The sequence below is a fragment of the Salvia splendens genome, chromosome 14, assembly GCF_004379255.2.
Source record: "Salvia splendens isolate huo1 chromosome 14, SspV2, whole genome shotgun sequence".
NCBI classification, from domain to species: domain Eukaryota; kingdom Viridiplantae; phylum Streptophyta; class Magnoliopsida; order Lamiales; family Lamiaceae; genus Salvia; species Salvia splendens.
In genome coordinates, this window is record NC_056045.1 from 19,282,397 (window position 1) to 19,295,632 (window position 13,236).

Below are 13,236 nucleotides of genomic sequence, written 5' to 3' on the forward strand. Positions count from 1 at the left end.
ATTTTTTATAATTCTTCAAAATTTATTATATATATACACCCCAACTTCACTCTTCCATTCACTCCACTCCTCCATTCTCACTCTTCCATAGACTATAAAATGAATCCTGGTGATTACCCAAGTTCGAATAGTCCGATGTTCAGTGGTGGTGCACGGTGGCCGGGTACAGACCCTGATGAATACCGGCCCTTTGACTCCAACACCCAGTACGATCTCAATTTCAGTACGGATTCGTACGGGCTGTCAGACATAGAGCCGTCTCCCACCCGCGCCCACGCCCCACCCCGCCGTGCCGCCGCCGCCCCCGCCTCGGGCTCCGCCACCAGTCCAAAATGAAAGGAAAGAAACAAAATAGTATCCTCCCAATTTTGAAAGAAAACACACGTATACACTCCAATACCGTTTTTAGGGCTGGGAAAATATACCGAAATACCGCACTTACCATACCGAAAAAATACCGAATTTTCGGTATACCGTACTTTTCGGTATTGTATCATACCGTAACGACAGTTTTAGGTCCGGTAAATGCATTCATTTTGTATATACCGCATCATACCGCAAATAACACGGTATACCGCAATTGCGGTATATACCGAAAATCACGGTATACCGCGGTATACCGCATATTGCGGTATACCGAAATCACGGTACGGTATACCGACAAAAGCGGTACAGTAACGATATCTAAATTTTGGCATACCGACAAAAGTGGTACGGTAAAAGTATGGTTTTTGGTCATACCGCACGGTACGGTACGGTATGCGGTATGGCCATTTCGGTGCGGTATACCGTACCGTTCCAACCCTAACCATTTTAAAACAGAAAACAAATTTCATACTCCCTTTTCCAAAAAAAAAACGTGTAGTGCCTCTCATCCACTTAAATTTCATGCTCCATTTTCCAAAAAAAAACGTGTACTACTTCTCTCTCTCGCATTTTTTTAGAAAACATCAATCTCTCATTCTTCCTTCTTCCTTCTCCAATCTCCCCCTCTCTCTAAAAATGTCGAAAATTTAAAAAATAAAAAATAAATAAAAAAACCGGCGGCCGCCGCGCTGGTAGACAGGCGCGCCTATCACCGCGCCGCTCCCCCACTGGCGATGCCTTGGCGTCTACTCGCCGATCGCCTTTCCACCCCAAAAAATTTGTCTGCTACGGGGCGGACACTCCGCCCACTATAGTCAGCAGCCTCCGGGGCGGCCGGCGCGCCGCCCCTATAGTGGATGCTCTTAGAGCATCCACTATAGGCTCAAAGGGGGCGGACGGAAAATCGGGGCGAGGAGGGGGAGGTCTATATTGGACCGGACGTCCGCCCCAAGGCGGATAGAAAAAAGGGGGCAGGGCTGGGGCGGTAGAGGCTTCGGCGACTAGGGGGCAAGGACGGGGCGAGTCCGGGGCGATGGCGGGAGATCCTATAGTGGGGCGACGGGCGTCCGCCCCATTTGAATTTTTTTTTATTTCGAAAATCACCCTATAAATACTACTCCTCCACCATCTATTTTTACACACTTTCGCACCCTTCACAGTGGCGGATGCAGAATATTTTCTGGGAGGGGGCTGTACAGTAAATGTTTTTAGTTAATACTCCTTTCGTCCCACAAGAACATGTACCCTTTCTTTTTTAGCCCGTCCCATAAGAATATACACTTTCTAATTTTGAAAACACTTTTCTCTCTAATGAGATGTGACCGATTCTCCACTAACAATACTTTATATATTTTTTCTTTCTATATCTCTCTTACTTTACTAATTTTGCATTAAAACCCGTGCCGAATCTAAATTGCATATTCTTTAGGGACGAAGATAGTATATACTTCTTTCGTCATTTAAGAATAGAGATTTCTGCAGCGACACGAGTTTTATAGTGAAATTGATATAGTATGAAACATAAATTGATAAACTAGTTGAAATAGTATTAGTTGTAGTGGATGGAATCCACGTCATTAATAATATAATATATGATAAAAAGGTTATCAAAATTTTAAAATGACTAATAAATCAAAAGATAAATATTTGTCGTTAGTGTATTTAACTATATTTAATAAGAGTAGTGAAAACATGTAATTATTTAGTCCCAACTACGTTGAGTTGTATTCCTCAAATGTTCTAACTAAGTTGTGTCATTTCATTTTTAACAAAAAATAAAATATCCAATCAGTCTTACTTTATTCCATCATCTATTTTACTCTTCATTTATATTTCCTACTTTTTTCTTTATCTCCTGCTTTTCAACAAAATTTCTTAATCTCCGTATCCAAAAGTTTCATCTCAACTTAATTAGGATGGAGGGATTAATATTTTTAAATTACAGTGCAACAATTAAACATTTGTAAAACACTAAAACGTACTAATAAATGTAGAACATGTGATATGGGTGTAGCCTATAGGCAGGGGACTTGACATTTGCAAATTTTACTATTATTATTAATTTAATTAGCCTTGGTTATCTCATCTTCTTCTTCAAGCGGCAACGACAACCATTTTTTTTAAAACTTTCTTCTGCAATTTCAAGTTTCAGCCCTTCCTTCTTATTCAATCTTTTACATTTTAGACTTTAGATACAGTAGTTTGGTGAGGGCTAAAGACAATTTTTCAGACATTTTGAAATTTTTTGAAGTACAAAATATAAAAAAATATATAATTTGGGGAGGGCTTAAGCCCTTTCTCCCTTGGCTGTGTGTCCGCCACTGACCCTTCATTTTCACACATTTTCCCTTCATTCACTATCTACACTTTCACTCTAAAAAAATGCACGGTGGAGACGACGAATCCTCCCGGCTCGCACGAATCGGGATATGGCGGCAATCCTTCACAGCCGTCGGGATATTCGGTATCAATTACCTCGTTTTATAATTATTTCAATTCAGCCGATTTAAAAACGAAACGAAAAAATTAAAATGAAAATTGGTTATTAAATTTCGAAGCTATTGGAAGTGTCCGTCTATAGTGGGGCAGTGGAGAAAAAAATTGGAGCTATGGACAAAAAATTGGGGTTGTGGACAAAAAAAAGGGAGTGGGGCTATTGGGAAGGCCGCCTATAGTGGATGCTCTTAGTATTCCAATTCCATTGTGTGATTGTAGAGCATCGGGAGATCTACTGCCGTCTACGTCATTGGATATCTTTCAGAGGGGTCAAACTTATCAAACTTTGGGTCAAGAAGATATATTCATGACTTAATTTTCTTCAACTACTCTTGACTTATGCCAAGATTAAAGTTTCTTACTATGTAAGAAATTTCCAAAATGCCTATGAATTATGATCATTAGAGAGGTCTTGTGGGTCAACATGACCATTATATTTCCACTCGGTTACCGACTCTTTGCATAGGATTTGAGAATAAGATTACTGATAAGGACAGTGGAAGTTGTTGCATTTTAATGCTATTTTAGTTGGTAGGATGTCTGAAAAAATATGAAGACAGATTTAAGATTTGCTCTGAGTTTTTGTCGATCTGGGCATTAACTAATTACACTGTTTGTTCTTAAATTCGCTCAGTATTTGTCTTGCCGGCATCTGCGGAGGGATAAAGATTATTGTCAATTTTTGCTAGAAATCTAATAATTCAAATCTTGTTTTTTTGAATTAAATATCATTATATTTTTGTCGCTTATCACTTGGTGGACTATCGGATAATATATGAGCTGTTCGACTATGATGTAATTTTAAAAACTTTAAGACAATGGAGTATACATGTTTCAATTTCATTGTTTGGTTGGATGTATTAAAAGACTATTAAATTGCATTTTATAACATATTTTTGTACTGCAACCAGAAGGTTAACAACATGAATAACTATTCCAATATAAAAAAAAATTAGTTCTATCACTTCATTTCATGGTTATTCATTAAAATAAGTCTCTATCTATTTATAATAAATTTTTATTTTTTAGATGAATTCTATTTTTCACTAACAACATTTAAACTACTCTTTCTTTCGAGGAGGGCGAGGTCTGCAGCATCTGCAGCCAACGTATGCCCTCCGGCACCGAAAATCCGCCGTCCATGTCATCGGCTTCCCAAAGTGATCCTCTCTAAGTTCTTCTATTTGTGCCGACAAAGATAATTGTTTTGGTTGATGTAAAAATTGAGTAAAGGCTAAAATTGGCCCTGAACATATGCACATTTTACGATTTTGGTCATATACTTTATCTTTTGAATATTTGCATCCCGAATATTTCAACTCGGATCACAATTAATTCTACACTAATTGTTTCGTTAGTTTTTAACGGTCAACGGGTTTAATCTCGATTTTGACCAAATTAAGCTGTTAATTATGATTTTTTATAACTTTGAAATTGAAATCTTATATTCTAAGAGCATCCACAATGGCGGCGAGTGGACCGGCTAGCCGATCCCCGGCGCTCGCAGGTTCGCTCGCCGAACCATTGTAACCGGCGAGCTCCATTTCGGCGAAAATATCGGCGTGTTAATGCCATCAGCGAGCGCTGGCCGATGCGCTCGCCGGTCCGCTCGCTGCCATTACAGGCTCCGGACCGGCAAGCAATCGGCCAGCGAATTTTTCTCTTTTTTTTTTAAATTTTTGAAACACTATATATACACGCTTAGCATTTCATTTTCATTTGCACCACTTGTTTTAACGAGTACTCTCTCTATCTTAATTTTTGTACAAGACCAACATCGGGAAATGAGCAACGCTGGTGGTAGTAGTGGTGGTAGTGGTGGGGATGCTGAGGAGTACGAACGTCGAATGAACGAAGCGTTAGAGGTCCAACGCGTTTGTGGCATATCGATTGCATTGCTGATATAATGTACGCCTGTATTATCATGCACAACATGATTGTCGAAGATGAAGGTGTACAACTGACTAGTTGGGCCAACGACGATAATGAAGCCGGTCCAAGCCACGGCATGGCCGCCCCCAACGTACGAAGGGGGGGTACCGCACGATGAAGCCGGCCTCCTCCAAGCACATGTCGACATGCGCAAACGGATGCTCATATTCGACTCCAAAAGGATTTAATTGAAGAGTTGTGGGCGCGGAGGACTGCACGGCATTAGTTTTTTTAAATTATGTAATTTTTTTAAATGTATTTTTTTTTAATTTAAATAAAATTATTAGATTTTCTCGTATCTGTGTCGTAAATTTAATTCATTATTTTGTGTGATTGTCAATTATTTGTTTTATATAATTTTGAGTGATGTGGCTAGGCTACTACTAGGCTATTGCTGGGCTATTTGCTTATCGTGCTAATGTGGCAGAAGGATTTTTAGTGTTGATGATGTGGCAGGAGGAGTTTGTGGCTAGGCTATGGTTGGGCTATGGATGGGCTATTCTTGTAGTGGATGCCCTAAATATATGAAATGAATTTAAGATTAGGGTTCTATCCCAAGCGCCACCTCTCACCTTCCGCAGAGCAGCAGCGGCGGCAGAGCTTCGAGGATGAGGCCGACACGACGCCGAAGGTGTTTGATCCTTTGCGGGCTAAGGCGCCCTTGAATTGATTCACCAGTTTCATGCTTGAAAAATTCACTCTTTTTCCATTTTATTTATTCTAAATCGTCTTGTGCAATTCAATTCGATTACTCCACTTCTGTAAATCGAAGTTCTCAATTCGATTACTCCACTTCTGTAAATCGAAGTTCACTAGGTGTCACTTATGCAATTTAATTCAATTCAATCGTCTTGCGCCTAGACGAAACGTGATAATCCCAAATCGCATTTAAATTCATTTCATATATTTAAATATAAGATTTCAATTTCAAAATAATAAAAAAATCATAATTAACAGCTTAATTTTGTCAAAATTGACATTAAATTCGTTGACCGTTAAAAACTAATGGAATGGTTAGTGTAGGACCAATTGTGATCCAAGTTGAAATGTTTGGGATGCAAAAATTTAAAAGATAAAGTATATGACTAAAATCGTAAAATGGACATATGTTCAGGATCAATTGTGGCATTTACTCTTAGAAATTTTTAGAGTTATGATAATTTGTTAGGCTGAATTTGCCGCATGGAAGAAAGCTCCTTAGTTCATCTCGAATTATGGCTTTAGAAAAGGGGCATTTTGATCTTCACACTTCGGAGAAACCATCTTAAGTTCTTCAATTACTGAACGACTTAGCGAACATATCCTAAGGGTTGAAAATGTATGGACTGACACTGAAACTTTTCACGATAGGTAGTTAAGGAATATTTAAGTTGTGAAATATTATTTCTCTTATGTTAAAAACTAAGTGTGTTACCTTAAAGTGAACGCCCACAACCAATCTACGTAAATAAAAAACTTTTACTTGTTTTATTTCTTATATATTTAAATATTCAAAACAACTATTAAAATTTAAAATCATAATACATTGTGACAAAATAAATTCCTTGTTCCTTGAAAAATAAACAGTTTTTTTTAATAATATATGAACACTCAGAAAAGGTTTTGTTGTATATAAAACTCTAACACAGATACCACTATTGATATTATTTTTTACAGGAATTATGTATGTGAAAACGAGAGAATTCATGAACGATTTGTAAAGTTCATTTTAGATAAAAAAATAAAAAAACCGGAAGTATTTCTAGATGGGAACTACTACTTTTTTCCCCTTTTCTACAATTTCTAATTACACAGATAAACATCTAAATTAACTTTTTCAACTAGAATGAAAATAATAATTTAATAGTACAAAATAATTTAATAAATTTTCGACAAAAGATCATGTATGCATCGCTAGGTGAACAAGAGAAATTAACTAGGCAGGTTGATGTCAAATTTTTATGTTGGATTGAATGAACGGTTGATCATGAACCACCAAAAATTAACATAAACATAAATACTTCACAATATATAGTGTCAAATAGAGGAACCAATAAATTAGGAAATCAACTTCCATTTCAAGTATACGAGAGGGAATCTTCCAACAACTACGAAAACGTCAATGTGCCCCCAAAAAAACAGTCCCAAGCTCCATTTTTCAATTGCCACGCTAGTTTTTCTCATTTCAATCCCAATAACTACTTTATATTATTGCAGGATCATGATTTAAAATAAATAAAGAAAACTACTTTATATTATTTCAAAATAGAAAATTACATTAATTTATAAGTATATAGCATCTCATTTCTCTTAATTTAAATTTAGAAGTTATATTTTAACTTCCAATTTGGTCATCAGGGCAGAGGGGCTCAACCTCGAACAAATATGAAGTGTCATAATTTGAAGATAGACCAAAAACTGAAAGTGACAAATGAGAGAATGAGAGGTGTGAAAATGAGACGGAAATATAGATATTTGTAGATATATATTCTGTCTCTTAAAAATAGATCATAGTTGTCATTTGTATGATGTCCCTTATAAATAGACCAATTCTATTTATGGAAATTATTTTCTGTCTAATAAGATGGATCTCACTCTCTTCTAACAATACTTCAATCATTTTTTGTTTATGATTTCTCTCTTACTTTACCAATTGCGCATTAGAACTCATGTCGTTTCAAATGTTGTTTATTTTTTTTAGACGAGGGAATAATATTTATTAAAGAGTGAACTACAAAAATGGTCCTTGGACTATTGTTTATCTCGTCCATAGTCCCTGGACTTTAAAAACATCGCCAGACATCCCTGGACTAAGGGTTTATTTCAAAAATTATCCTTTTGGCTATTTTTTAATCCGAAAATGCCCTTTTAGGCTGCTGGGCAGTTTTGTCTTTTTCACATTTTTAACTTTTTGTCTAGTACATCATTGCAATATTATCATATTGAAAATGTTAAAAATGGGAAAAGATAAAATTGTCCAACAACCTAAAAGGGTATTTTCGGATAAAAAATAGTCTAAAGGACCATTTTTTTAAATAAACCCTTAATCCAGGGATACCTGGCAATATTTTTATTAATATAATAACAAATAAACAAATTATAACTTCAAATTCACTAAAAATTATTTAAAATTCTAAAACATTCTTTAAAATTTCTTGAAATTAGTTTATGTTTTATTTTGCATAAATCTCAAATATTACTAGTATTTGATTATGTTTATGTTTGAGTTTAAGCATATATCTCAAATTTGACATAATTAAATGTTTTACATTTTATAAATATAATTAATTTTCATCATTACTTATTAGATTGATCGCATGTTAATTTTATCAGTAATAACCCGATAAACTCGTTGGGCTAACCTATAATCTGATCTTTTAGGGTTAGATTTGAACATTTATAACTTGAAAAAAAAATCAGATGCCGATTAGCTCGTACCCGATTGACCCACAACTCGAGTAGAGTTGGCCCGAAATCCATTGGGCCAGCCCATTGACATCTCTGGATGTAACCTATTTTCTATTAACATATATTTTTTTTCTATTTTCTTTTACTTTATCATTTTCATACTCCCTCCGTCCCAACTAAATTGAGTCATATTCCTCATTGTGATGTCCCAACTAAATTGAGTCATTTATTTTTAACAAAAACAAAACATTCAATCACTCTTACTTTATTCCACCATCTACTTTACTCTCTCATTATTTTTCTTACTTTATTCGTTTCCTACCTTTCTAACACAATTTCTTAATATTTATACTTAAAATTTTTGTCAAAACTTAATCTTTGTACTTAAAATTTTGGGATGGAGGAATTATTAAAATTCTTACTATTTTTAAAACAGAGGATGGCCCAAGCAGAGGCACACGATCAAAAGCAACGGCAGTCAATTTAGTAAAATCGTTAATTGTTGGAGTGGGTCCCAAAGTCAAGGCTATCCTCCCCACCGACCACCGACCTACCATCTACTACTACAATTGTTTTTATTATTTCTTCACAATAACGAATATTCCTATTTTTTCATTGCTTTTACCTCTGTAAGCAGATGATATTTTCAATCTCTGTTTTTATTTCTTATTGGTGGTGGCTGTCTACAGATTTTATCACATAAAATCGTCTATACAATTATAGTTTTTTTTAAATCTGAATACACCACTTTAGCTAATTACAATGATAGTACTCAAATCAATTATCTATAATAACAATACATTATTGACAGTTGACTACAGTACTGTGCAAAATAAAACAGTTCACATACTTTTAATTAAAAAAACATTTACTTCATCTTAAAAGCATAAAACGCCATCTTTTTAATCTATAATTAGACACTAAGTATCTATATTTATAAGTTATCTTTTGAATTTTGAATTATAAGAGCCATAAAACAGCATCGTTTTAATCTAAATAGCTTAAATTATTTAAATTATGTAGCAGTTTAAAAAACTCTAAGTAACTTGAATGAATAAAATTGAATGAATTGATCAGAATATATATTTATTTTCAAATAATAATAGTTTAAAAAGCTTAGTCATCCATTCATGATAAAATTAATCTCATGCAATTATACGAATTAATTTAATTTTAAATAATTTCAGGTCATTATTTTCAATCTCGGGCAATCGAATGCATTTCACGTGTCTCTCATTTATTCAACATTTGTATTCACTAAATTGCTCTCTTTACGTCTTGCAATATTTAATTATAAAGATATACTACTTTATAAATTTGTATTCAGTGGATTCGAAAAATAATTAATCTCTCTGTCCTATTTTATTTCCTACTAAGAATGAAACATTTTTTTTTAAATTATCCTATTAAAAATGAACATTAACTAATATAGAAATAACACTATCTTTACTTTTTTTCTCTTATATTTTACTATCTTCAGTCTTCATTAACTCTAAAAAAATTATCGCATAAAATCTCGTATCAAAAATCAAACATTTCATATTTATTGGGATAAAGGAAGTACTTTCTGATCAGCATTTATTAAATTTAGTTTTTATGTTTGTTTTATAAATTATTGGAACAATAATATTATTTTTCAATTTATTGAAAAGTAGACACGTTTCAATTATTTTGATGACCACAACACTCTGCACTGCGTGGTTTGCCTCCAGCATAAAATCTAATATTCTGATGATGTGCACGTAACACACTGTTTGGCCAATTTATAGTACTTCATCCGTCCCCGAAAATTTATCACTTATTTCCTTTTTCATCCGTCCCTAAGAACTTGTCACATTTCACTTTTATCATTTTTGGCAGTGGACCATATATTCTATTAACTCATTTTCACTCACATTTTATTATAAAACTAATATATAAAAGTAGGATTCACATACCACCAACATTTTCAACCCACTTTCTATTACATTTTTTAAAACCCGTGCCGAGTCAAATGGTGACGAATTATGAGGGACGGAGAGAATAATATTTAACCAAAATAAAAATTGGTGGAAGTTAGTGAATTTTTAACCATTATCACTTGTATTTTATATAAATAAAATACGACATTATGTTTTATACTTTCTCTGTCTAATCATAGATATCACACTTTACTTTTTAGTTTACCCCAAAATATTATGATATTTCTTTTTTAAAAAAGTTTTCTCATATTAATATAAATATATTATTTTTCTTAAAATTCAGTGTGATGCCCCAAGTATATCATCTATTATGGAACGAAAGGAGCACTAATCACGAAATGAGAATCTGGAGTGAAAATATAATTTCCGATAAGAGGCTAATAGCAAAAATTAAAACCCTATAATATTATGTCGATGGATCCAACGATCAAAATAAAAGGAGGTCCAACTTTTAATTCCCCTTTTTCTCTGTTGAAGCAAAACAGTGGAGAACAGTAAAAAAGATGGAGCAAATTGAGTAAAATGATAAGACAGAAAAAGGCATCTTAGCTTGCAACGCAACCAAATGTAATGGTAATGGACATGGCGGCCTACCTTTATATTTTTCGCATGTTGTAAAATAAATTAAATAACAACGGACAAGCAAGGAAGGAAGGCTTCACCGGCTCACACCTTTAAAAAAATAGATAAATTTTATCATTTTTACATTTCTTAAATTAGACTAAATCTAAATAATTTTTACATTTCTTAAATTAGACTAAATCTAAATATAAAAAGTTTTTATTCAATTACACATTATTGATTATGTGAACCCCACAATCTACTAATATTATTTCTACTACTTTTTTTCATTCTCTCTTATTTATTAATTACACATTAAAACCGGTATCATTTACCACTTTGTCTATTTTTTGAAAATGGAAAGAGTATTGTATGTATATATAGATATTAAGTTAGTTACTATATGATCACGTATATCTATGCATATGTGATATATGGGTCTTATTCTCATAAGATTGTTATTAAATGAGAAAGAAAACTATATCCATTAGCCTGATTCATAAAACATAGCATTAGTTTTTGACTCAATATCAATAGAATTTTGTGATATTCATAGTCAATTACTGATATACTCCATTACTGAATCAATGACTGATAATATTCTCAGTTCTCATTTTATTATGGCTTATATTTTTGATATGGTATGAAAATCCAACATAAACATATACAAAATTAATGGATTTGGACAAGTTTTATTAGGGTTTGTGTTCTTATTGGGTTGAACCGTTGAAATCCAAAAATTTAGATAGAGCTGAGTGAACCCGCTAAAAAATAATACTCGGGTTTTATTCTTTGAAAATAATAATAATCTGTTAGTTTTATTCTCTAGGTTTTTGTAGATCATGTTTAAATTGTGTAAATCGAGTTTAACCGTGTAATACTCCCTCCGCTCCCAAAAATAGAAACATTCGAAACGACGCGGATTTTAATGCAAAATTGATAAAGTAAGAGAGATATAGAAAAAAAAGTTTGTTAGTTGAAAATGAGCACCGTCATATTAGAAAAAAAGAAATTTCTTAAAAAGGAAAAAATTTCTATTTTTAGGAGACAAAGGGAGTAGTATCATGTTTTAATTGGGTAAATCAGTTTTGGGTGGTTATTGTTTTGTATTGACTCATATCATATGCCCGTAACGGTTTATATCAGATGTCGGTGTGTATTTGAATTTAAAAATAGATAACGTATTCAGGTTCAAATGAGTTATATTCTTATCAGATTCACCTAGGCATGCACAAGGGTCGTAAACCGCCGGTTCCGGGCCCGAACCGGCGGTTCAAGGGTCGAGAAATTGCCGAACCTGAACCGGCCCGCCTAGCTCCCGGCGGTTCCGGTTCCGGTTCAAAAAACCGGCGGGTTACGCGGCGGTTCAAAACCGCCGGTTTTCGGGTTGAACCACCGGTTCCGGGCCGGTTCGGCGGTTCGACGATTTTTTTTTATTTTATTTTTTTTTTGCATTTTTCAACTTTTCAATTTTAATCAAATTAAATTACACTTTTCAAGTTTGTTTTTGTATGCAATGTGAGTAAATAAAATTGAAAAAAATACGGCTAAAGTTGCAATTTTATTGAAATTGCATGTTTACAAATTACACGTTACAAGTTACAACAATTACAAATTGAAAACATATGGCAGTCTTGAAGTCTTAAACAAAATTTAAATACAAATGAGACTATTAGTGAAGAACTAATTACAAATGACAAGAAATGACGTTGAAGTTCTTAAATGAAAAGTAATATTGACTTGGAATGAAATATGTATAAAGTATAAAAGAAGTGGTAAATTATGAGCACAACAAATATAGTAGTGAGCAGAAAGTGTAGAATTAAACTTGCGCAATTAGAGAGAATGAGGAGAGAAGAGAGAAATGGAGATTGAGAATGAAATCCTTGTTAACACAAGAATGGGGTAAGGAAATATGAAGGAGAAGTGGGGTATTTATTGGAGTAAAATTGGAAGAAAAAAAAAATTAAATTTCAAATTTTCAAATTTTCGGCCGAACCGCCGGTTTACCGCCTGAACCGGCGGTTTTTCCACAAAACCGGCGGGTTGGTCCACGGTTTTCCGACACAAACCGCCGGTTTCTGACCTCACCTAGCCCCTACGCCTGAAAAGCTTCCGGAACCGGCGGAAACCGGTCGGAATCGCCGGTTCAAACCGGCGGTTTTCGTCCAAAACCGGTTGCTTTCGCCCAAAACCGGCGAACCGCCGGTTCATACCAATCCCTACTTTGAACCCCTACGAACCCCTACGAACCCTATGCTGTTCGACCCTTTGAACCGGCGGTTCGAACCGCCGAACCGCCGGTTCACGGTTCAAGATATTGCCGAACCTGAACCGACCCTTATGACCCTGCGACCCTTCTGCCGGTTCAACCCGCCGGTTCCGGGCCCGGTTCCGGGTCATGAACCGGCGGTTCCGAACCGCCGGTTAACCGCCGGGCCGGGTCGGTTTGTGCATGCCTAGATTCACCCGATAATAATCAAACCCGCGCAACTTGCCACCACTAATATAAATATATTAATGCACACATGTG